The 27,335-nt window shown below is 38.1% G+C and overlaps 1 pseudogene; it reads left to right on the top strand.

The window, feature by feature from the left end:
- The first annotated feature begins 1,129 nt into the window (after nucleotides 1–1,129).
- LOC123230492 lies at nucleotides 1,130–27,335 on the top strand (annotated as a pseudogene).

The following is a 27,335-nucleotide window of genomic DNA, read 5'->3' as shown; positions in this document are numbered from 1 at the left end:
AGCCCTTTTGTCTCTGATATTATCCTACATGTAATATTCTGTTATTGTAATAGGATAGTAGGGAAGGACAGTGAAGGAGGGCCCAGGACAAGAATTAGAAAGAATCACTTGGGCTCCCTACTTGTGTCAGGCTTGGACTGCATAGCCAAAGGTGAACACAAGTGGAGGACAGCTAGCATCATATTAATAGTGTTAGACATAGAGTAAGGAAAAACTCCATTGAAATCTTGCTCAGACACTTATTAGCTTTGTGCCTTTGTTTCCTCATCCATAAATTGAGACAACAATAGCACCTAATTTACAAGGTTTTGACAATCAAATGAGATAATACATCCAGTGCTTTGCAAGCTTTAAAACTCTCTAAGTATTACATTATTACAAGTGTGAGTACAGCAAGACCATGTCTTATAGGCTGTTGGCCTGACTGCCATCACTGAGAGTTTGTGATCTCATTAACTCACACTTACTCCAACCTGAAGCTCAGAATCACTTCAGAGAAAATATTATCTGATGTAAGAACACATGTCAGGCCTGGAGTCCATGTGGTCCCTTGCTGATACAGGGACACATATGGGCCACCAGCTGACCAGGAGGAAATATTACACAGACAATGAGCACCTTAAGAAATGTAAAGTTACTTTGATCCCTTGAGTTCTTCTAGGAAAAAGGAAGGAGAATGCAAAACATATTTTCCACACCTATATTGGTTCTCCCCTTAGACTCAGGGACAAAGTTGGAGATGCCTCAGGCTGAGCTGGTCCCCAGAGCTTCTCCCTGGGTGAGGATGGGGGCTGATTTAACCGAAAAGCATGACACATGTCCACACTGGAAAACAAGAACAAGAGGAAAAGGATTCAGTCTAAGAGCCAGTAATACTTAAATACTCCCCTCCTTCCATCACTGCCCAAGACATAAGCCTGCCTCATGTTCTTTTGTGATTCCTTAGGCATACAAAATAGGTCTTAGCATTCAAGGGTATTGCTTCACTTGCTGGACAGTTGACCATTAGAATAAGACTCAAGGAGGCAACCTTGTGCTAGGGTTAGGCACTACTAGATGCCCCTCAGGCTTGGGATTTGAACTCATGTTCAGAGCAATGCTGCCCAAGATTCACAGAAGATTGTTCCACATGATTCCTGTCCTCCTGATAATGCACACACAGCTGTCATCTGTACACAAGACAGAGAAGTCTCCTTGTTTCCCAAAAACCAGTCCCAGCCTTTCCAGAGATGGGGACCTGGTGATTGGGAGCTTTCTCCCCCTGTATTCCATTGAAGTCAGCAGTGTCAGAGGAGCAGAAATGTTTCAAAGTCATCCTGACAAGTGTTGTAGGGATTACAAGTAAGTGCCTTTCTAACTCATAAATGCTCTTTTTCACTGTGATGATTACAAAAGGTTGTGAGATGAGGAGTGCCAGTCTGCTGCTTCCAACATTCTCTTTGCAATTCCTATCAGTTCTAGCTTTATGATTCCACTGCTGAGCATAGACCTTTGTTGTATCTAATAAGACTATATGGAAAATCTTTTGTAAACCTCAAAGGACCACATTAACCTATGTTCATCTTGGTTTCCTTCCCTATCAAATAGAGGTAATACCATCTACCTCCAGGGCTTTTGTGTGGTTTAAATTAGATATTAAATGCAAAAGAAACTACCTAAATATTAGCAATTCTTACAGGTATTATTATTAGCATCTCTGGGCTTCTGAGTTTTCCTCTGTTAAGTAACATCTACATCCCAAGGGTTTGAAGGAGCATCTGTTGTCATGCTTAGGTCTCATGGAGAACTGACAGATCTGTTATGGTCCCATTTCAATATTTACTCTGACTTTGTTGCAACTGGGAAGAATGTCGAGTAACACAGAAAATGTGTAGAAATTCAAAATTAAGAGAGAAATAGACAAGCATCTTGGATGAGGAACCAGTGTTTGGTTTTCTAAATCAAGATTCTTCAGTGGGGATGTTCCTGCCCCAAGAAAGTGGAGGTGAATAAGAGAAAATTGCTATCAAAATGGGCCAAAGAAGACTTGACTCCCACTTATGAGTCCCTGCTTCTTCATGGTAGTTTCTGTCTTTATGTCCCTTTATCCATCAGTCACTGTCCATTTATGGTTTTCCCTCTGAACACTGCTTTGCTCTGTTCCCTAAGTAGATCCTCATTCATCAGACAAAATATGAAAAGAAAGTGTACTTGTTGGAGTGTTTTGATTTTATTCTTCGAATCTCTTTTTTTCCTTCCTTCCCTTTTAAGTATATTTTTATATACTACTCAAAGTTGATTCCAGTCAATTACTGGAGTTAGAGAATACAGTTCCCTCCATATATGGAGGCCTTTTTTTTCAAAATTCCAGCAAAACCTCTCTTCTGATTGAATCATAGACAAGAGGAGGAACAATGATGTTTATGGAGAGGAAAAGTTCTTACAAATGAATTTCTTATTGAAAATAAAAAGAATATGAGAATTGTTAGCCTGGAGAATCAATTGATCAACAAGTGTACCCTCAGCACCTATTGCGTTCCAGGAACTGCTCTAAGATAAACTGAAAATATAAGCCCTGCAAAAAAGAGATCCTGACTTGCCAGGAGTTTACATTTTAAGGAAGGAGACACATTATATACAAAATATGTACAGCATAAATATAATATTTACAGATGTCATTGTTCTATGTCTTCAGTCATGTTAAAGAAGGAAAAGAAATGTCTAATTACCCAAAAAAGAAAGGCTGTAACAAGAATACATAGGGCTTTAAAAGCAATAACCTATTGTTGAAAGCTATCCAACAGCTCCAGGAATCTGATAGGGATGGTTTAGGGGAGAAAAAAGTGGGAGACTGGCTGTCTGTCAGTTCATGGCTGCTCCTAACAAGGAGCATGGAATTTATTTATACAGTATTCAAAAATCCAATTCACACAGAGCACAAAGGAGTTTGAGGCTGCGTAGACACATCATGGTTAAAGAATTACCACACTTTTTGGCATATATTATACAAAAGATTTTCTCATGAAAGGTATGCTTGATGAGAAAAAGTTTCAAGGTTGAGTTTTATACTTTATCAGGAGGAAAGCACCTGCTTGGATTAAATCTTGTCTAACTTTGTCTAATTTTTACCTTTACTGTCTAGAATTAGATTCAGAGGCCAGGCAGTTTAATTTTCTGCATTTCTGTCTTGGAAGGAAAGTGTTAACCTCTTAACTGTTGGGTTACTCAAGGGCATTTTATAATACTTGAGGCTATCTTCAAAACTAATTTAATATATTTTCAATAAAGAAGAGCCATCGAGAGTGGTTTGGCTTTTTATCTCACATAAGCTATCCATCACCCAACCTGATCCTTTCAGGTCAAAGGGAGTCAATGTATGAGCCTGTCAACTACATCAACTTTGATGGGATCCTGATAAAAAGATCTATTATAAATCCTATTTCTCTCAGTGGCCTTCCACAGCCTATTATTAACTATTGCAATACTGATCTTCCTAATGAGTTAACATCATAAATTTTAAAAACACCTATAAATTTCATGAACTCCCTGTGATCTGCAGGATCAAATATGAAATCCTCTCTGTGTCATTAAAAGCCCTCATAACCTTCTCCCCTAACTTTCCAATTTTCTGATACTTTACATCTCCCATGACCTCTGAGATGACCATGGATAGTAACCTTCTTGGTATTCTTCATACAAGACACTACATCTCTTGACTATGGGTATTCCATTGCTGTAATTCTCTCCCTCTTCCACTTCACATCATTGCTTCTCTGATTTTCTTCAAATCCCAGCTAAAATCCTACCACCTCCAAGTAGCCTCTCTCTATCCTGTCCTCCTACATGTTCATACCTTCCTGCTTTTGATTATCTCCAAAGTTACTACATTTAGCTTTCTCATACAAAATTGTTCGCTTGTTTCCACCTTCTTTTGACTGTAAATTCTGTATAATTAGGAACTGTCCCTAGCCTTTCTTTGTTTTTCTATGGCCCTAGCATAGTACATGACTCATGATAGGTGTTATGGGTTACTTCATACTGTGTCAAGTAAATGCAATAAAGGTAAACTGGGGAATATATTCTGAGTGAAATAAGTTTATGTAGGTTCTACAGACTTCCTGGTTAAGATGGCAGCAGAGTAAAAAGCAGGTGCTTAACCTCATCTAACTGAAACATACAGGACTCCTCAAGAAGACATAAAAACAAATCCAGAGGAACAAAGGGACCCCACAACATGGCACAGCATTGGAGGTATGTGGAATTGGGGGATTTCCATGCTATAAAGGCGTGAAACAGCACTCACTACAACATGAGCTGAGTAACCCAGTCCCCCACCCCATACCACCTACAGTGCCAAAGCCAGCACACAAGAGTTAGAGCAAGTTTGGGGCACGCATTAAGTCCTTGGCAGCTACCTGGGGTCACCAGGGCCTGCTCCTGAGAGCAGCAAGACTTAAGACCCGAAGAGGCTAAAGAACACACACAGACTTTGAATGCAGACCCTGAGCACAGGCACAAGTACAGGTGTGGACACAAGCCCAGACATGGATCCTAAGCTCAAGCAAGGACTTGGATCTTGAGCTCAGGTGTGAACCTTGAGTGGGGACCCAGAGCAGAAGGGGTTCACAACTGTGGAAGCAGCACCCTGAGACTGTTAAAAGAACCTCAGGCAGAGGAACAAAAAGGGGACCACCAGGAGGCTTGACCCCGAGAACAACTAGACCTGAGACCTCAGGAGGCTAAAGAGTGCAGACAGACCCTGAGTGTGAGGATAAACCTGAGAGGACACAAGGCTAACAATGGCAAGCCAGAGACAAGAACCCCAAAAGAGAAAGATCATCCGGGAGAAATCTGTCACACTTGACAACTTTTACACAGAGAAAATCCAGACAAAAGAGCAAACAGCAAAGGAGAACAAACAAGTAATCATATCCAAACTTCCCAAAATAATGAAAACTGGCCACAAGCTACTGAAGAGTTCAAATCTGAGATAATGAGAAATTTGGAAAAGATTCGGTGAGAGAAGTGGGAAGTAGCTCAAAAGGAAATTAACAGGTTAGAAGACAGAAACTCCCAATTGGAGAAAGATGCTCAAAAATCAAAAGAAATGGTAAGCAAATTGGAAAGGAGAAACTGGCAGATCTCAAGAAGGAAATAGATAGTAAAACCATACTAGTGGGAGATCTAAATATCCCTCTAACAGATCTAGATAAATCAAAGAAAAAATAAATAAGAAAGAGGTGAGAGAGATGAATGAAGTCCTAGAAAAAATAGATTTAATAGATATGTGGAGAAAAACAAATAGGAACAAAAAGGAATACACCTTCTTTTCAGCTGCACATGGTACATTCACAAAGATTGACCATGTAATAGGGCATAGAATCATTGCAAAAATGCAAAAAAACAGAAATAATAAATGTATCCTTCTCAGACCATAATGCAATAAAAATAATAATCAGTAAGGGCACCTGGACAGGCAAATTAAAAACTAATTGGAAATTAAATAATATGACTCTCCAACTCCAGCTAGTCAAAAAATAAATAACAGAAACAATCAACAATTTCATTGAAGAGAATGACAATGATGAGACTTCCTACCAAACTTTGTAGGATGCAGCCAAGGCAGTACTCAGGGGGAAATTTATATCCTTGAGTGCATATATTAACAAATTAGGGAGGGCAGAGTTTAATGAATTGGGCATGCAACTTAAAAAACTAGAAAGCGAGCAAATTAAGAATCCCCAGATGAAAAGTAAATTAGAAATACAAAAAAATCAAGGGAGAAATTAATAAAATCAAAAGTAAAAGTACTATTGAATTAATAAATAAGACTAGAAGCTGGTATTTTGAAAAAAACAGTTAAAATAGACAAAATACTAGTCAATTTAATGAAAAAAGGAAAGAAGAAAACCAAATTGACAGTATCAAAGATGAAAAGGGAGACCTCACCTCTAATGAAGAAAAGTTAAGGCAATCATTAAAAACTATTTTGCCCAATTACATAGCAATAAATATAGCAATCTAGGAGATATGAATAAATATTTACAAAAATACAAATTGCCTAGATTAACAGCAGAAGAAATAGAATACCTAAATAATCCCATATCAGAAAAAGAAATTGAACAGGTCATCAAAGAACTCCCTAAGAAAAAATTGCCAGGGCCTGAAGGATTCACAAGTGAATTCTATCAGACATTCAAAGAGCAACTAATCCCAATACTATACAAATTATTTGATATGATAAACAAAGAAGGAGTCCTACCACATTCCTTTTATGACACAAATATGGTACTGATTCCAAAGCCAGGTAGATCAAAAACAGAGAAAGAAAACTACAGACCAAACTCCTTAATGAACATAGATGCAAACATTTTAAATAGAATATTAGGAAAGAGACTCCAGCAAGTGATCATGAGAATCATCCACCATGATCAGGTGGCATTTATACCAGGAATGCAAAGATGGTTCAAAATTAGGAAAACCATCCACATAATTGACCATATCAACAATCTAACAAACAAAAATCACATGATTATCTCAATAGATGCTGGAAAAAACCTTTGATAAAATACAGCATCCATTCCTATTGAAAACACTAGAAAGTATAGGAATAGAAGGTCCTTTCCTAAAATTAATAAACAGTATATACCTTAAACCATCAACAAGCATCATATGAAATGGGGATAAATTAGAAGCCTTTCCAATAAGATCAGGAGTGAAACAAGGATGCCCATTATCTCCTCTATTATTTAACATTGTACTAGAAACACTACCAGTAGCAATTAGAGAAGAAAAAGAAATTGAAGGTATCAAAACAGGCAATGAGGAGACTAAGCCATCACTCTTTGCAGATGATATGACTGTCTACTTAAAAAATCCTAGAGAATCAACTAAGAAGCTTGTAGAAATAATCAACAACTTTTAGTTTCAATATCTGTAAGGTCCATCTATTCTGAACTTGTCTTCTTTGTATATATTTATCTACATGTTGCTTTTTCAATTAGAATGAAAGCTGCTAAAGGCTAAGAATATTCCTTTTCTTTGTATCCTCAGCATTCTGAATAGTTTCTAGCACATATTAGCATACATGCTACCAAAGCAAATACCCTGCCACATATTAAATGCTTCATAAATGTACCTTGATTGATTCTAATGGATTGCCTTTGAATATTTTGTTCTCAGTTTCCTACTTTCTATCCCTCAGGTGGCTGCACAAAAATTACCAGCAGGTCCTAGCCCTGGTATTTGCTGTGGAAGAGATCAACAGGGACCCCAATATGCTACCAAATATTTCTTCTCTGGGATTCCACCTCTACAATGCCTACCACAGTGATGAGAGAACCTTGGAGAGCTCCCTGCAGTGGCTGTCTGGGCAGGGCCAGCTTGTCCCTAATTATAACTGCTGGGAGCAGAAGCCTGTGGCAGTTATTGGAGGAGCTACATCAGCTCTGACTGTCCAAATGGGGACACTGTTTGACCTCTACAAAGTTCCACAGGTGGGAAATATTGAGCCTACCACCTTCACTCCTTTCCTGGGAATAATGGAGTTGTTTTTCAGTGATGATCAGACAATGGATTGATGATTGACTTTAGTAGCATAATGCTATATCATATAATAATTTGATATAAAGATAGGCTAGAAAAAACTTTTTATCACAGTACACCAGACTCTGATGATCATACATGTGAAGAAGTTTTTCCAAGGTCAAGCAGATCCTTGGTAGCAGAGCTAAGATGAGAGCCCAAATCCTGAGCTTGTAGTTCAGCACATGTTTCAGTATCCCACACTGTCTGTGGTGAGATCACAATCCAACAAGGCAGACAACATGCAAACAATGAGGTCTATGTAAGATCTATTGGGCAAATTGGAGAAAATCCCTGGGAAAAGCAATAGCTTTAAAGGGGAATGGAAAAGGTCTATTAGAGAAAGAGAGATTTCAGATGATACTCAAAAGAATCCAGAAAATCTAATGGTAGATATTAGAAGTGAGATCATTCAATGGAGGGCAACCAACCAGGGAAAAAGGCACAGTTTTGGGAGATGGTCAAGGAGTTGGCATTTGTTAGGGACAGAAAGATGGTATATGTCATTCAGTGTATAGGATGTAGAGTGCAACAAAATGTAAGAAAACTCAAACTGTAAGAAAGGGTAAGTAGTAAAGTACTTTAAGATAAAAGAATTTTGTTTGACCTTGAAGGTAATAGAGAGCAATGGGGGTTTATTGGAGACTGGCATGATAAGATGTGTATATAGGAAGATTACTTTGGCAGATATTTGGATACTGTAGCTGAGAGGGGAAGAGTTCTGAGGCAAGGAGACCAATCATAAGGTTACTGAAGTAATATAGATGTGAGGAGTATCTATACTAGAGTGCTGGTAGTGTCAGAGAAAAGTATACAAAAGGACAACAGACTAGATATGGAAGTGGGAGGAATGAGAGGGAGGAATCCAAAATGACCACTAGATTTAAAGCCAATGTGCCTGTGAGGATGGCAGTGCCATCCATTGTAATTGGTAAATTAGAAAGAGTTTAGAGATTGGGGGTGATGAGAGCAGATTGGGACTTTTTGAGTTGAAGATGTCTATGAAACATTCAATTCACAATGTCTTCAGGCCACTGGAGATGCAATGCTAGTGGTCAGGACAGATGTTCAGGCTGGGTAAATAGATATGAAATTAAGTGAAGATAAAATTGATAAGAGTTCGTCACTAGTTACATATAGAGAGATTAAAGGATAGGAGACAGTCAAGGATAAAAGTCAAGGTTATGAACCTGGGTCATAGGCAAGAGTACATCACTGACTCCAAGAGGAAAAAGGAAATTGTGGCAAAATTGAAGTTTGGGGATAGGGAAAGAGTGAGCCCCTTTTTGTTTCTATTTTTAATAGGATTTATTTTCAAATATCTCAGCCCCTTCCCCCCCCCCACAAAACTAGAAGGCATCATCAAGAAAACAGATACATCTGAATAGATCATGTCTTTTGTGTTTCTACTTTTCAGTTTATTTTCTGTGAGTGAGCTATTACAAGTTATTATCCAAATATTAATTTTGAACCTGATTATAATGCCTTGATTATATTGATTTCACTATACAAAGCATAGGAATAAAAGGGAATTTCCTTAAAATGAAACTATAAGTATGTATCATTAACAATGGGGATGAGTTAGGAGCCTTCCCAGTAATGTCAGGGATGAAGCAATGATACCCATTATCACCACTATTATGTAATAGTGTATGTTATCTTTAGCAATAAGACAAGAAAAAGAAACTGAAGGAATTAACGTAGATAATGAGGAAAGTAACCTATCAGATCTTTGCAAATTACATAATGGTATACTTAAAGAACCTCAGAGAATCAACTAAAAACTATTTGAAATAATGAATGACGTTAGCAAAGTTGTAGGATACAAAATAAACTCGCATAAATCATCAGCATTTCTACATATTATCAACAAAAGTGAGCAGCAAGAGATAGAAAGGGAAATTCCATTTAAAATAATATACAAAATAAAAATGATTGTAGTCAGAATGTTGATCAAATCATACAATTTTTCATGGTATATGATTTCACATAATATGAGTATTCTTTTGTAACAATGACTGATATGGAAGTATGTTTTGTATGATAACACATGTATAACCTAAATCGAATTGCATACCTGCTCAGGGATGTGGGAGGGAAACGAAGGAAGAAGTCAATTTTGTGTTAAGGAAGTTATTTAGGGGATTTTGATCATGAGGACAGAGTTTCAGGTCTGGTTCCACCTGGGGTCTGTGAGAGAGTCAGCAATTAAAGTGGGTGACAACCAGTCAGAGCAAATGTCCCCTGGGTGACCCTAGGGAAATAGAAAAGACCAACAATTGGTGCATAGGCATGAATGTAAAAATGAAAAGGGCTGGAAAAGGTTTGAAAAACCCAGGCAAGTAGCACACTGATCTCTCTCTCTCTGGACTTAAACCATAAAGATAGGACACCCACTCTGTTGCTGCAGTAGTCATAGGGCCATAATGAAAAACCTATGGCATATATACCAAAGATGGCATGGAGAGAACTCTCTTTGGGCACACACACTGTTGCCTGCTAGAGTTAGTTATTAGAAAAGCAGAGGGACTCAGGCGGAGCTTCTACCTACTCCCTCTCCATTGTGCCTCCTTGCCTCTCTGCTCCACAGCCCAATGGAAGCACTTACTACTTCCCTGAGCAGAGTGCCTAGGCTACTCCTCTGCCTTTCACCCTGCCCTTTCTGGGATAAGGGGGGCCTGACACTCAGTCTTTGGAGGGGAATTGTGGAGAACCAAGGTGTTAAATCCCCCCAAACTCTCCCTCCTCTCCTCCTGAAGAGGTGAGGAAGAGGACACAGTTGCAGAGAAGAGAACAACATAACCTTGATAAAGATTTGATGGCAGGGAGAAATTCCCTCCCTGGCTCCAGATGTCAGGCTCTAGTCAAAATTGTTTTTTGTTGACTGAGTTAGCTTGGTTGCCTAATGGGCTAAATCATTTCCCATAATAAGAAGGGATATGTGCATTTACTTCTGGCTCAGCCAGAGTCAGAAGTATGAGGAATGAGACAGAAGTCTGACAGAGGAGAAACATGATGGAATAAACCAGGACTGTTAGAAGCCTGTTGGTGTTGTGTCTTCTTGGATATCTCCCACCCCTGTCTATAATTCGAGACCCCTGCAAATAAAACATGTCTGGGGTTTTGGCTTTAGAAAAACACTATTACAAATATGAGTATTATGGAGATATGTTTTGAACAATGATATATATATATATATATATAAATAAAGATATAGATATGTCTGAAAGTGGGGAGGGAAGAAGGAAGGGAAAAACATGAATCTTGTTACTATGGAAATATATTCTAAATAACAAAAAATAAATAAAAATCCTTGTAAATGAAAACAGGTAATTCTTAAATTCGCCAACCTTGCTTTTAACACAAAAAAGTTTATGGATACTTTGTCCTTTTAAAATTTGCTCTATAATACCAAAAAATGCAAACACTAAAATTCCCCATGTTTCCTTCACATCCAGATCAGCTATGGACATTTTGATTCCATCTTGAGTAACAAGGCCCAGTTTCCTTCTCTCTACCAGCTGGCCAACAGGGACTCTTCCCTGCACAGGGCTGTGGTCCAATTAATGGTACATTTTGAATGGACATGGGTAGGTCTGATAACCACAGATGATATGAGAGGTGAGGAATTCCTTTGGGACATAAGAGGAGACATGGTCAAGCATGGCATCTGTCTGGCCTTCGCTGAGAAGATCCCAGTAAGTGAAAGAAGATATGGAGAATCTCAGGTTATGTTTATGACACGTATCATAGAATCCTCTGTCAGAGTCATCATCATTCATGGTGACACAGATTCACTCATGATCTTTAGATATTCACAGCCTCTTCATATCTATATATGGAAGGTCTGGATCACCACATCTCACTGGGACATCACCATGAGACCCTGTTTGAGGGATGGGCACAATTTCAATGGAGCTCTTTCATTTTCATATGTGACAAATGAGATCCCTGGCTTCAAGCCCTTTCTCAGGACAGTAAACCCTGCCAAATACCCAGAGGATATTTTACTTAAGGAGTTTTGGTCATCAGCATTCAAGGATGAAGAGAAATTTGAAAATCAGGAGCAGACGGAATGTTCACCAAATTCCTCTTTGGAAGCTCTGCCTCTGTATATCTTTGACATGACCATGTCCGGTATGAGTTACACCATCTATAATGCTGTATATGCTGTGGCCTGGGCCCTCCACGAAATACTCCTAGTGACATCAGAGGAAAAATCTGTAAGAGATGGAGAAAGCTTGGTGCCTCAGCCATGGCAGGTAACATTAAGTACCTACTATGTGCCAGTTACAGTGGTAGGTACTAGAGATACTCCAATGCATCAAGGCCCTGTCATTTCTTCAATGTGGAAACTTACCCCAAAATGAAGTTTATAACTCATCCATAATATAGAGTCTTAGAATTTCCCAAGAGATGACCCAGTATGACTCAAAACATACAAGATGTCTGGATCCAATATAGAAGTAAATGAAACTGTTTAAATATTTATTTATCAATGGTAACAAAACTGGCAGATTTTTCAACCTATTACCAAAGCCCTACCCCTCTAGGGTCACAGACTGTTCCACCATGAGTTAATATGCTTTCTTCAAACAGAAACTCCCTTCTCAGCTTTACAGGATGTCATGAGGACCTATAGAGATACTGAATTTTGCTTTGGGGCCTTGATGGTCCTGTGATTAATGAATATATTTATAGCTAGCATTTCTTTAGTACTTTTAGGTTTGCAAAGATACTTATATATGTTATCTCATTTTTTCCTTCCAATAAAGTTATGAGTTAAGAGTTACTATTATTCCCATTCTACAGATGAATAAAGTGAAACCCAGAGATATTGTATCTTTCTTAGAGTCACACACCTAGTAAGCATCTGCAAATTCAAAATCAACTTTTACTGACACAAAAACCAGCAAACTCTTCTGTAGGTATCCTTAGGGGATGAAGTCTCTCAGAGAACCATCAACTTTCTTTCTGAGAAATGATAACTAATTTACTTTGGCCTCAATGGAAAATCAGGTAGATCATTTTAAGACAATTCCATTCAAGTGCTATTGAAAAGCTCCATTAGCCAATAGAGTGGATGACTTTATGATTAGACCTTCTGTCAGCAGCATCCACTTCCATTAAAAATATTACACACTCCTGGGGCAGCTGGGTAGCTCAGTGGATTGAGAGTCAGGCCTAGAGACAGGAGGTCCTAGGTTCAAATCTGGCCTCAGACACTTCACAGCTATGTGACCCTGGGCAAGTCACCTGACCCCCATTGCCCACCCTTGCCACTCTTCCACCTAGATGCTAATACACAAAAGTTAAGAATTTAGGAAAAAACAAAAACAAAAACAAAAACAAAATATTACACACTCCTGACTCTCCATGCCTGTCCTCTGTCAGAAACATAATGAGCACACACATGCCTAGAGATGTGCACACTTCATCCCTGAGTCAAATTTTCTCCATAACCTTTGATGGATGAGCTAACTCTAGAAGTGAGGATAGGTCAGACGTGGGTGTGAGAACTTTGCGAATTTTTTAACTGCCTAGAGGGATGTTCTGAGCATTATGTGAAAAGGACTGAGTAGATCTTCTTTGCTCAGAATTCAATTCATATCATTTAATAAACGGATCCTTTAACAAACATTTCTAGAGCATCTACTACTGTAAATAAAATTTGCTGTCCTAAGAGCTGAGCAAATGAAAATATCTCCTTAGATTGAATATAGCATCTACTTTTTAGAGGTATTTGAAAGAATCCAGGATATTTGTTATCCCATCAAAGAAAAGCTCATATGTCCTGCTTTGGTAAAAGCCTTGTCCTTGGGCACCTGGCCATGACTGATATTTCTCTTCCCTTTCAGCTCCACTCCTTTCTGAAGAAAACCCAGTTTAACAACAGTGCCGGCCACCAAGTGTTTTTAGATGACACAGGAAGTTCTGAGGCTCAATATGACATTATGAACTTTTTGTTCTTTCCTAATGAAACTGAAGCCCTAGTGAAAGTGGGGCAGTTTATCTCCAGTGATCCCCCTGGCCAAGGTTTGACCATTCATAAGGATGCTATAATATGGAGCTGGATGGATTCAGAGGTCTGAGACAATTTCTTTGTTAATTTGAAGCTTCAAATCATGAAAATACATCTAGAGTCATCTACATAAGGAATTTTTTAATATTAAAATACTACATAAATATTAGATATATTACTAATTCATACAGAGCCATATTTTGATATAGAAAATCTTCCTCTGCTTCCTCTCTCCCTTTCTGTCCTAGAAAATAGAGATTGAAATAATAAGTTACCAGTCATGTTGATATTTCCACATTGTGGAATATTTCATTTGCTGCATTATGTGAAAGCATCTGTTCACTTGACTTCACCTAAAGCAAAATCATTCTGAAGTTCTCCATAATGAAACCAAACAATGAGTTATTTCTTATTTAATTTTAAATCATTTATTTTATAAAATTAGCTGCATTCTTGAAAATCCCAAAGTAATTTTGCATCCCAAATTATAGTTAACAAATTAGTGTGAAATTTACTCTTTACTTTCCACTGAAACGTTAATTGCCCATCTTTCAATTCTCTATGGGTTACCTTTTAGACAAATTAAATATGGATTTTTAGGTCTGTGATCTGCATTTCTTTCACAATAAAGAGTTGATTTGATGAACAAGTTTCCACTTAGAATGAAAGAATATATCTGAGAGGCATTTTTGAGGTCTAATAAACTCCTATTCCAGATGAATCTGAAATCCAGGGCAAAAAAGCAGCTTAGCAAAAGTTACATAATTATTGAGGGGAATAAAAATTAGATGTCTTGAATTCTAGTCTACTGGACATTCTATTAATGTTCTCTTTGGTTTATGGACCAGAGAGAAATCATATAGACATTCTATAAATATAAAGTTTCTTTGCCTATCTCCAAAATTATATCCTAAGTTCTAACAAAATAACCTACTTGACCCTCATTTGTTATGACCTAGACCCTTCCAGTACTTTTATTCTCTTATCTCTGTTCAGATTCCCATTGCTATGTGCAGTGCTAACTGTGGCCCTGGATTCAGGAAAACCCCAAGGGAGGGAGAGCCCATCTGCTGCTTTGACTGTTCTCCATGTCCAGAGGGGGAGATTTCCAATCAAATGAGTAAGTATCTACAATTACCTATGCTACCAAACCTACTGAATACAATCCAGTGGTATTGGGCCCCTGGTGTTACATACAATTCATGGGAATAGTACTGATAGCATAACAAGGAATGCAACACAAAAGAGGACTGATTTTGTTTTCTTTCTATGGGGATCTCATGTCCTTGGTCTCTTTAAGGCATTGAACACCATGGAATGAGGATGATTATCAGCTGGGTGAATATGTAGGATCATAGATCTGGAGCTAGAAGAAACCTCAGAAGTCATCTAGTTCAGTGATGGAAAACCTATGGCACGAGTGCAAAAGATGGCACTCAGAGTGCTCTCTGTAGGCATGTGGCGACCTCCAGTTCATTACTAGGAAGGCAGTGGGACTTGATTGGAGCTTCTCCCCTACCCCTCTCCACTGAGCCTGATGAGCATTTTTTCACATCACCCAACCCTCTACCCAGCAGCCCCACAGAAGCACACAGAAGGTAAGGCGAGCAGCTCACAAACAGAAGAGCTGTAGGGGAATAGAGTGTTCATCCCCCTCTCTACTCTGGCTGAAAACTTTACTCATTTTACCAACCCCTCCACACAACAGCCTATTGGGATCACTTCCTCCCTCCCCTGTATGTGTGTAGGAGGGCAGGGCACGCCTGGCACTCGGTTAGGGGTAAGAGGCATGGAATTTCTTCTTTGTGGGGGCAGACACAATACTATTTCTTGGGAGTAAGTGGAGTGATGGGTAGGATCTGGCACTCTGTCTCTAAAAGGTTCACCATTACTCATCTACTGCAACTCCTTCACTTAACCAGTCAAGGACCTGAGATCTAATGTGTTTAAGTGTCTCTTCCAAGGTCATATAGGAAATATCAAAATTGATATCTCATTCCAGGTCCTCAGAGTCAAATCAGGTTTTTTCCCACTATACTATGGTATTGTGGAGAGAGCACAGGAACTGGAATCAGTAAAACTTTAATTCCCACTTCATATATTTAGAAGCTGTGTGGAACCTCTATGTTACATAACTTTCAATGAGTCTCAGATTCTCCTTCTTTGAAAAATGATAGAATTAGACCAGATGGTCTAAAACAGTGATAGGTAAACTATACCCCATGGGCCAGATCCAGGCAGTAGTTTGCCCATCACTGCCTTAAGCAGTTTCCTAGTGTAGTGATTAGGGAATTGCTTAAGGCAGTGATGGGCAAACTATGGACTGAATATGGCCCGTATGGTATAGTTTGCCCATCACTAGTCTAAAATGTCCCTTCTAACGTGACTCCTTTGGTCTTTGAAAGGCAAAGTGGTTCAGAAAATAGAACAGTGATTATTTTTGGTGGCTCTTTTTGTAGTGGCAAAAATTGGAAACTAAGTGATTGTCTATCATTTGGGAAATAGATGTGTTAAAGGGATTTTTTAATCTCTATTTCCTTAAGAGGCTAGAGAGCAGAATTTCTAAGTTGATCAGAACTGATAGATTCAGTGAGTCAGTGAGCCAGAGCTGAAGATTCTGTTACCAAAGAGACCAGGGCTTGAGGAAAGGAAGTAGCCTTCCCTCTGACAGGAAGTTAGTGGGGACAGTTGCTGAGTGAGGAGATAAGGAATCAGCCACTGACAGTTGAGGGTCTTTTCTCTCCTGGATCTCTAGAGAGCAGGAGGTCTGTCTCTGAGAAAAGAGACAGCTGGCAGTTGGCTTCTGACAGTTGGGTTGCTGTCTATTATTTTAGGGAGTAATGTAGTTAGTGTATAATTTATAGATAGATTAGAGTAGATTAGACCTGGTGTGCCAGGCAGAAGGACCTGTCCTGAGAAGACAGAGATAGATTTAGGAAATTTTAGGTTGTTATTAGGAATTTTAGGCATATTTTAAGGTATAAGATTAATAATCTCTCTTTCCTCTTTTCTATCTTTCTATATGTACTTCTTTCTTAAATTACACAATGTTTCTCTCCTTACCTGTTAAACTCCTTAATTTAATCCTTACAATACTAGGCAAGCATCTAGAAATTTGATTAACTTGTTAATCTTCTGTTCTTCACTTTTTACTATACTATCCCTACTTTTCAATAATACATAGGCACAAAATGGAAGTGAAGGAAATTTGTATAGGCAATTCAATATAGTGCTAGAAATTATGGCACATGTAGTAAAGGAGAAGGTTCCAGACTATCCCAAACAATTCCCATTACCTGAGAGCATTAATGAACTGGCACAGGGCCCAGTTTCATATTTTTTCAGGCTGTTATCATTTCTGGAAGTTTTTTTTCCTGACAGAATTACTTCAAATATGCCAAATTTACAAAATAATTTACCTACTTCTAAGAAGAAGAAACAATGAAAATATAGCTTAATTGAAACTCAGTTTGCATACCTTGACACTAAATTTGCATTCCTTGAAGATTATATCTCTCTCAAATGGCCCAAATTATTGTTTGACTTACTGAAACTACCTCTCACTCTAATCAACCTGTCCCTCCTACTGTTCCTACTTCCTCCATCAACTCCCTGGCAGCTCAAGCAGAAACCCAAGAGAAAAAAAAACAATAAGAAATAATCAAGATATAGGCCTATTCCCCCTAAGAGAAGTTCCAACTTTTAATCTTCAACAAGAGTTAGTTACCATAAGACATCAAAAACCATTTATCCCTCAGGATATTAAGGGATTTAAACTGAATGCCTCTTTTTTTGAGGATGATCCCATAAGCTATTATCAAAAGGCTAGAAAGCATATGTCAATAATTTGATCCAACCTGGATTGATTTTGAACATTTGTTAGAGAAGTTGTTAAGGAAAGGGGATCAAAATAAGGTTATCTCTCTTACTAATGAGGCTTAGATGTGTAAATGAAATTAACTCTAGCCCATTCATAGTCAAAAATCTACTTACCCATGGTATCTAGATTATATCATCCCCACCTCCCTCAGGGGAGAATGGAGATAATTTAATCACACTTGACAATAAGTATCAAATCAAGAACAAGACACTGCCCTTTGGGCAGTCCAAAATCAGTGTAGAGGCTGCCATTGGTCCACTTGAATTAGAAGTGGCCCACAGGAAATGACGAGAGACATTATCTCTTTAAATACGTGGGTTACAACCTAGTAGAGAGAGTTCGTGAGTTCAGGAGTTCTGGAGTTCAGGAGTTCAGGTGTTCCGGCTTTGGACTTGGGGCTGAAGGTGTTAGGCTGAGACCTCAGAATGCTTCTTTTCTGAATTGTCACATGGGTAAGTTAGGCTGACTTCCTTGGCCTACCTTGGCATTTCCAAACTCTGCCTTAAGTAGGCTTATAGCCTCTCTGATTTCTAAAGTCTTGTGGCTTGTAACCTAGTTTAATTAGCCTTTTAACCTTCTCTCTCTGTCCAGGCCTCTCCAGGCCTGGACCAGCCTCTCCCTCTCTCTAATTACTTACATTTACCTTCCTAATTGTAAATAAACTACCTTAAACTGGATACTGACTTGGGTCTATTTTAATTATGGAATCAATCTGAATTGTAGATTCCTGCAGCCACACTTTAAATATATATTTATAAAATACTAAAAATCTCCCTCTTACATAGAGAAGAAGAGCTGTTCACTGGCAGCTTAAAAACCTCAAATGGGATTTTAACAATGAAAGTGATTACACTAGATTTTGTCAGGCTAGGGAGTCAATAATCAAAGCTATGAGGGTGTGTTCTGACAGACTGGGTAGCTGGACAAAGTTTAACAAACTCAGACAAGAGAAACTCGTGAAAATCCTTCCTAGTTTATAGATAGACTTATAGAACTGGGAGGAAGGTATATAGATCTAGATTTGAAAAGAGAAAAGAATGTTAGACAATTGAGAAGGCAATTTGTGAAAAATTGTTGCAGGTTGATCAAGAACCATTTCAAAAACAGTTGTCCTAAGTGGCCAAATATAGACCTTCATGAATTAAGAAGATTGGCCATATATGTGTATAATGGGCATGAAAAGAAAGATGATGATAGTGATTTAGTGGAGGCATTAAGAAAGAAAATAAAAGTATTAAAATGAAAACTTGGAAAAAAGAAAAATCATTGGGTAGCTATAGGCCCTTTTTGAGAATCTACAAACCAAAGGACAACATGTTACTTGTGTGGAAAGGGGGGACACAGTGTTCAATTGCAGAAGCTGTACTCAAGTATTCATTAATTTTAGAAATAATTGAAACTTTAGGAACAACTATTCTAGAAATAATAACAACAGAATCAATTACAGAAATAGCAATTATAGAAATTATGATAATGATAGAACCAATAATCAAAATGAGGCAAATAACATATTACAATACATACAAAATGGGGCTTCTCCACACAGTGGCCAAAATATAAATCCTCCTCAATGAGCAGAATTTCAGAGAAGTACACATGGACCTTTATAAAGGTCTGAGAGGGGAGAAAGGACTCTGTAATCAAATATTGAAACATTTGATTTTTCCAGACAGCGATATAATTACACCAGTCATCCCAGTCCTTTCTCCCCCAAATAGCAATGAACCACATGTGACATTAAAAGTAGGAAATATGTTACATGATTGTCTTCTAGATACTGGGGCATCAAGATCTATGCTGATGAGTATGCCTGATATTAATTGCAATTCTATTGGCTCTGTCAATGTTGTGGGTGTGTCAGGAACACCTCTGAAAGTCCCAAAGCTTTCACCACAAATGTTGTCTGTGGAACCTTCATCCATGGAACAATCATTCCTTTTAATGTTTAACTCCCCTATGAATTTATTGGGGAGAGATCTTTTGTGTAATAAGACCCAGGATAATATGCCCTCAAGATAGCAATATTACATTAGAACTACCTGAGGAATCTCTAAATGTGTTCCCTGGACTCTTTCTAGATAGTCAGGAGATGGATAAAACTCCCACTTTTGAAATACCAACAGATAAACCCAAATATCTCTGAAATACATCTTCTTCTAGTGTAGGCCTACTTAAATCAGCTGTTCTGGTTCATATTAGAACAAAAGATGGCCCACCTCCTTCTATTCCTCAGTATCAATTATCAAAAGAGGCAATTGAGGGAATTATCCCAGTGATAAATTCCTTAATTGAACAGAAAATAATAATCCCATGCAAATCAGAATACAATACATCTATCTTGCCTATTAAAAAACCAAAATTAGACAAAAATGGAAAACCTATTTATCTGTTCAAGATTTAAGGGCTGTTAATAATCACATCATCAAAAGATGATGTTGTTGCAAGTCCATCCACCATTATTTCCTCTATTCCTAGTACCACTAAATCTTTTACAATGTAGATTTCTGTTACTCCTTTTTTTCAATACTCATCCATGAAGATTCCTAAAACATATTTGTATTCACCTTGAAATGTTCTCATAGACATGGCGTTGTCTGCCTCAAGGTTATGTATAAAGTCCAACTTCATTTTCCCAAATTTTGACACAAGATTTGGCAAATCACTTTGTGGATGATTTGCTCTTGGCCTTCCCAAATGCCGAATCATGCCAAGAAGTTAGCAAACATCTCCTGCTGGAATTATATAAGAGAGAATACAAGGTCTTAAAGGCAAAGGTTCAGTGCTATCTCCCAAAAGTAGAGTATTTAGGATTTGCTTTACCTGATGGTGCTCACTTCATTTTCCCTAAGTGTATTGAAGATACCAAAAAATTTAGTGCCACACCCCCTATCAGACACTTTAGAACAACTTGGAGAACAACAGGATTTTGCAGGAAATGGATTCCTTGCTGTGAGGAAATCACCAAACCTCTTATAACATTGACAAAAGATGCAGTCATTCAACCACTTGGGTTGGAGGCAGAACACCTAGTAATGCTTACTAAATTAAGAAAGGTTTTGTTGTTTTCCCCTACTCTAGGCATCCCAGATTACAACAAACCATTCACTCTGCATGTACATGAATGGAGAGGAGTAGCTTCAGGTGTTTTAAGCCAAGCTTTAGGACATGTTCAATGTGCAATTGCATATTATTCAGCTCAACTAGACCCAATGGCTTCAGGAGCACCACCATGTCTTAGAGGCATAGCTCCAACACCTTTGCTAATAAAAAATCTACATATATAGTATCGAGATGCCCACTAACAATAATGTGTCCACATGATGTTGAAGCATTATTTCAAAGGCATAGAACACAAGCATTCTCTGACCAAAAACTTATAAGATATGAAATAACATTATTAGACAATGAAAACATCACTTTAAAATACTGCACAACACTCAACCCTCGCACCTTGTTTCCAGATTTACCAATCACAGGAGAACCATTGCATAGTTGTGAATCATTAGTGTTCGTGGCAGAAAAACCTCATGATAATTTCCTGCACACTCCTTTGCAAAATGGAGTTCTAATTTTGTTTATGGTTGGTTCTTCCTTTATGATGGATGTTATACGTTACACTGGAGCAGCTGTAGACTCAGAATTTGCTACTCTTTGGGCAGCTTCACTTCCATCAAATATAAGTACTCAAGGAGCAGAATTAATAGTTTTGAAACATGCCTGTGTGATTGCAAGAGACAATAAAGCAACAATTTACACTGACTCGAGATATGACTTTAGAATATGTCAAGCTATTGTTATCCCTTGGCTTCAAAGAGGATTTTTAACAACAGTTGATAAAAGTATCAGGAATTCTAGAATCATCAATCAGTTTCTTTCTCCTCTACAACTACCTGAAACCGTGGCTGTGGTGCACTGCTCTGCCCATACAGGTGGAACTGACCCTATTTCTAGAGGAAACCCCCAGGAAGATATTGCTGCAAAACCTGCTGCATTAGAAGGCCCTGAATTAATCTTAAATTTGACAACTATCAATGAATCAGATTTATCTCTTTCCTATAATGAATAAGAAATTTAAAATTGGAAACAAAACTTCAAAGCAAAACAGATTAATGTGGTTTGAGTGGCATTTGAAGGAAAACCCATACTTTCTGAAAGTTTTTATATTCAAATCTGTCAATCCATCCATAAAAATGGTCATTTTGGAACCCAAGGCATTTTAGACTCTGTAAAAAATGTATGGATAGCCCCTGGCATAACTGACATCACCTCTAAAATGTGTGCAGCCTGTCCTAGCTGCCAAGCATATAAAGCATGTCTTTCATGGAAAAAACTTTTAGTGGACATCCTTTGGCTTACACACTTTTGAACATCTGCAAATAGATTTCATTACAATACCAAAGGCTGGACATTACAAATTTTGCTTAGTAATAGTAGACCAGCTAACCAGATGGCTGGAAGCATTTCCAACCACTAAAGCAATATTGGTGTTTATTGTGAAAGTGCTTTGAAGAGAAATCATACCTCCATTTGGCCTACCAGCGCAGATTGATTCAGACAGGGACACTCATTTTATTGATTCAGTTTTATGACAAATTTACTCATGTTTAAGAATAACACCAAACTTTCATGTACCATACCATCCTCAGAGCTGAGAGCAAATTGAAATAATGAACAGAGAACTTAAAACCATGATCAGAAAATTATGCACTGAGAATCATTTAAATGACCTGAAGCTCTCCCTCTAGCATTATTCTACCTTCGAAGTAGGCCCAGGGGAGAGCTATACATCTTACCATTTGAGATTCCGTTTGATCCTCCACCAATACATGCTAAAAAATTTAACCCTGTGTGTACAACATTGCTAGGAGGAGGTACTTCTATTGCCTCATATATACAAGATCTGCAAATCAAAATATGAAAACTTCAGGAATCCATAGCCATGGTGCAAGCTGGAGCTATAGACTTTTCTCTTCATAGTTTAAATCCAAGAGACACAGGATATGTAAAGAATTTCTAATACACAGGAGCAACTCAGCCAGCCTGGGAAGGTCTATTCCAAGTATTGCTAACAATCCCAAGAGCAATTAGAATTGGAGAAAACACATTGTGGATCTATTGCTCTCATGTAAAAAGAGTACCTTCCATCAGAAATGATTGACTGCATGCATCAAGGATAAGACTACAGAGACAAAAGGACACTATTTTCAATGTCATTGAACTCCTGAAGTTAGATTTTTTCAATAAAAGAATAAAAGTTTTGATTTTGAAATAGAATGAGTAATAGCAAATAGGTAAGTGTATAATTTATATATTATAGAATTTCTGTTTAGAAATGATTATTACTAATATAACTTTATGGGATTATAGAAAAAGTTAAAATATCTGAATAATAGGTAAATGATAAAGTGTTACAATGTGTTATAAGTATTAGTCAACACCCACCTCAGGGGGGATATTGTGTGTGTGTGTGTGTGTGTGTGTGTGTGTGTGTGTATATATAATATTCTTGTATATATTTGTACATAAGAATTGTAAACTTTTTATGGGGTATTTGTTTAGTTTGGATTAAGATCTTCAGGTTCTTATTCCTGTAGACCAGTGATGGGAAAACTTTTAAAAGAGGGGGCCAAAGGAAAGGATATTCTCATCTGTCAGTCTGTTTCTAAGGCAACTCTTTCGAAATTTCATTGTATTGTATCCTACTCATTGTGTTCACTAGATTAGGAATAATGTGCATGGGCTGATAAAACATTTCTGAGGGCCACATTTGGCCCGCAGGCTATAGTTTGCCTATCACTGATGTAGACTATAGTCAGGATTGTGTTATTTGTAACTGTAATTATTTGTAATTGTTTGTAATTTGAGACTTGTAAACCAAAATTTGTTTTGCTTTCTTTCTTTCTCTCTTTACTTCTCCCTGTTTCTCTACTATAGTTTTCTATTAGAAAGGATTAATAGTATAGACAACTCTCAATCTGAGTATAAGTATAAGATAGTTAAGTTTGAAAGATCCATTGGGTAGACTAGTCTCCCAAAGGATCTCAGAGGGGAGTAAGTTAAATAGATTTTCTTAGTCTCTGTCTCTGTTTCCTTAAGGGGCTAGAGAGCAGAATTTCTAAGTAGATAAGAAGTGATAGTTTCAGTGAGTCAGTGAGTCAGAGCTGAAGATTCTGTTACCAAAGAGACCAGTATCTGAGGAGAGGGAGTAGCCTTCCCTCTGACAAGAAGTAAGGGGGAACAGTTGCTGAGTGAGGATATAATGAAGTAGCCACTGAAAGTTTAGAATCTTTTCTCTCCTGGATCTCTAAAGAGCAGGAGGTCTATTTCTGAGGCAAAGACCTGCTGTCAGTTGGCTACTGACAGTTGGGCTGCTATAGAAAACAGGCTGTCTATTATTTTAAGGAGTTAGGAAGTTAGTGTATATATATACATATATAGAGTAGAGTAGAGTAGACCTGGTGTTCCAGGAAGAAGAATCTGTCCTGAGAAGACAGTTAGAGGTAATTTTAGTAAATTTTAGGTAGTTATTAGGAATTTAGGTATATTTGCAGGATATAAGATTAATAATCTCTTTTTTTTTATCCTGGGACTCCATTCTAGGAGCATAGGGCCACAACCAGTAGGCAATGGGTCACACAGTCGCTCAGGGTCACCCAGCTGGGAAGTGTCTGAGCCTGGGTTTTGAACCTAGGACCTTTCGTCTCTAGGCCTGGCTCTCAATCCACTGAGCTAGCCCAGCTGCCCCTACTTTAGGTTGCAGTTTCTTTAGCAGATGTAGTTTTTACAGGGTGGGGTTGCTAGCCCCATGCCCAACCCTCCTCCTTTTTCATCTGGGCTAGGGACCGTCCTTGGCCCAGGAGTGGTAAGGGTGGGCAATAGGGGTCAAGTGCTTGCCCAAGGTCACACAGCTGGAAGTGTCCGAGGCCGGACTTGAACCTAGGACCTCCAGTCTCTAGGCCTGGCTCTCAATCCATTGAGCCACCCAGCTGCCCCAATAATCTCTTTACTCTTTTCTATCTTTCTATCAGTACTTCTTTCTCAAATTAAACAAAGTCTCTGTTAAACTGCTCTCCTCACTTTTCAGTCTCCTTAATTTAAGCTTGATAGATGAAAAAATTGTGAAATATTGTTGTAATGGAATACTATTGTGCCATAAGGAATAATGAACAGAATCAGTTCAGAGAAACTTGGAAAAAGTTATATAACGTAATGTAAAGGGAAATATGTTGAATCAGGAAAATAATGTGTAGAATAAGAAAACTATTAGATAGTGATTAACTTTGAAGGACTAAACCAGTATCAGCAAAACAAGTCCACAAGACAACTACAAGAGACTCATGAAAAAATACTATCCACAGCCAAAGAAGGAATTGTTGGAATCTGAGTTCATATCAGTGCATGCCATCTTCCATTTTATTTCACATTTATAAGATTTCTGTTGAATTGATATGTGACTTCTGTGAAGACATGAGCAATATGGAAACATGTGTTACATGAATGGATATAAACTACATCAAATTATTCCTCACCTCAAGGAGGATGAAAACATTAATTTCAAAAATGTCAAAAAATTTTCAAAAATGGTTTCTACATGTAACTGAAAAATATAAATAAATACATTTTAAGGGTATACACTTTGTTTTCTGCTGAAATGGAAAAGTCCATATCATTTACTAATTGGCAAAAGTCAGAAGGAAAGTAAAAAGAGTTTGAAATACAGTTGAGGAAGATTCTTTCCATGCAGACATTGATACAAGGAAGCAACCACTTGATATTAGCAGTCTTTTCAAGGCTGTGACCTCTGGCAGAAAAGGAGAAAGTCAGCTATGGACTGGAGAAAACTAATTATTGCCACAACGGTTTGTTTTGCAAAGAAGACAATATGAAGAGAGAAAGAGTAAAGTCTCACAGTATGCAAATAGCATTAACCATTTATGTTCCTTACTTATTTGACATATCAACATAATATTCCAAGGTGGGGTGTCATGTGTGTTTGTAGGAAAGTGGGACACAGTTTACTGAGGGGAATAACTTAAAAAATATTTTTAAAATTTTTTCAGTAAAAAACATCTTACTATCAGCTGATTTTGTCTATGGGCTGATGGTAACAGAAAGGGTATCAGCAGAGCCTTATGAACTATGGCTTTAGAGCAGTACCAGATCCTCATACACACCACCTGTTGAATCTGAGAATAGTTAAATGCATTCTTGAAATTCAATAGTGAAGGGTAAAGATGAGGCGGGAAACTTGGTGACATAACATAGAGTTCTGTAACTAGAGGAAGAAAGTCCTGAGTTCAAATACAGCTTCAGATGCTTATGCGTTCTGTGAATCTAAGCATGTCACTTAACTTATACTTGCCTAATTTTCTCATCCTTAAAATGGGAATGCTAATAGCACCAACTTCTCAAGGTTCTTGTGAGGATCAAAGTAGATAATCATTCTAAAACACTGGGCAGAGTACCTCCCCATAGTAGCTACTGTATAAATATTAGCAATTACTATGAATAATGTTGGGAAAGTAGCACTGAGTACACATGCAATCTGAACATAGATAGACTAAGGAATAAATGTCTTCATTTGTGAAAGATAAATAGTGAGAAATAAAGTGATCTAAGTATTCGAAATTATCAAGGGTATTCACACAGTATAAGGCTAGAGTAGCTTCAGTGACCACCACTCTTATTGTCTAAGCATAACTTGAGAGGTACCTCCCACCCCCTGGAGCCAAAAGGACTAAGCAGATCTATTGGGTCTGTTTCCTGGGTCTGGAAATGAGGAGAAGTTATTCAACATAAAACAATGAGATGTTTCTTGTTCCCAACAGATATGAAGCTTTGTAAGAAGTGCCCAGAAGATGAGTATCCAAATAAGAAGAAAAACTACTGCCTCCCCAAAGTCATTTTTTTTCTGGATTTCGAAGAATCTCTGGGAATGATTCTAGCCTCTTTGGCTCTTTCCTTCTCTTTTCTAACAGTTCTGATTATTGGAGTGTTTGTGAAGTTCCAGGACACCCCCATAGTCAAAGCTAATAACAGGGCCCTCAGCTATATTCTACTCATCTCCCTCACCTTTTGTTTTCTCTGCTCCTTGCTCTTCATTGGCCGTCCCACTACAGCCACCTGCCTCCTTCGACAAACAACATTTGGGATTGTGTTCACCATAGCTGTTTCTTGCATTTTAGCAAAAACCATCATGGTCATTCTGGCCTTCAAAATTACAATACCAGGAAGCAGGAGCAAGATATGGCTGCAACGTAGAGTGTCCAACTTCATCGTACTCCTTTGTTCTGGGATTCAAGTAATTCTCTGTGGCATCTGGCTTGGAATATCTCCCCCCTTTCCAGACATAGACACACATTCCCTACCTAATCAGATCATCATTGAATGTAATGAGGGCTCTGTTCTTGGTTTCTACTGTGTTTGGGGTTACATTGGCTTCCTAGCCTTGGGGAGTTTCACAGTGGCTTTCCTGGCCAGAAGCCTCCCTGATACCTTCAATGAAGCCAAGTTCATCACCTTCAGCATGCTGGTTTTCTGTAGTGTGTGGATCTCCTTCCTGCCCACCTACCAAAGCACCAAGGGCAAAGCCATGGTGGTGGTGGAGATCTTTTCTATCCTGGCATCAAGTGCTGGTTTACTGGGCTGCATCTTTATTCCCAAATGTTATATGATCTTGCTAAGGTCAGATGAGAACACTAAGGTATACATAAGAAATAAATCAGGCCACAATAATGGGAAGCATTCAGGAACATTGACTCAGAATTCCTTCACAAGAAGGAAGAGGCACCTGAGAAATGGTCTGGATCATCCTGGGCTGTCTCTATTTCACTGAATTGGTTATACCTGAGACTTGCTTTTAAGATTTAA

Source organism: Gracilinanus agilis, chromosome 1, assembly GCF_016433145.1.
Source record: "Gracilinanus agilis isolate LMUSP501 chromosome 1, AgileGrace, whole genome shotgun sequence".
Classification (NCBI taxonomy): domain Eukaryota; kingdom Metazoa; phylum Chordata; class Mammalia; order Didelphimorphia; family Didelphidae; genus Gracilinanus; species Gracilinanus agilis.
Note: the sequence above shows the minus strand (reverse complement) of the source record. Positions and strands in the feature narration are given on the sequence as shown.